The sequence below is a fragment of the Vombatus ursinus genome, unplaced genomic scaffold, assembly GCF_900497805.2.
Source record: "Vombatus ursinus unplaced genomic scaffold, bare-nosed wombat genome assembly UNPS02014791.1, whole genome shotgun sequence".
Taxonomy (NCBI): Eukaryota; Metazoa; Chordata; class Mammalia; order Diprotodontia; family Vombatidae; genus Vombatus; species Vombatus ursinus.
Window position 1 is genome coordinate 68,235,236 of NW_020954569.1, and position 273 is coordinate 68,235,508.

General features: G+C 41.0%; 1 protein-coding gene across 1 annotated transcript in view; it reads right to left on the reverse strand.

Annotated features, from left to right (window-relative positions):
* The window catches only part of MYO5B (myosin VB), a 532,192-nt gene that overhangs the window by 146,311 nt on the left and 385,608 nt on the right, over positions 1–273 (reverse strand). The gene's annotated exons all lie outside the window — the stretch shown is intronic.

The window sequence follows — 273 nt, forward strand, 5'->3', positions numbered from 1 at the left end:
TTCTAGGTCCAGGCTCCTAACTCCCTTCCTCAAATTCCTGGTCCTACTAGACACAGAAATAACTCTATTAAAAAAAAATAAAACCCACAGATTTTACTTATTTGAGTGCTTCATTCCCTCTGGGCTCCCATTAGCATGCGCCCAATTCCATCCAGGAAGACCTGTCCTATTTCCACTACCCTCCCTGACTGCCCTTCATATTTTGAGTATGTCCTATTAATAAAGCTAGCTTGCTTTACTATTTTGTTGCATGGCCCATGTTTTCTTGAATGA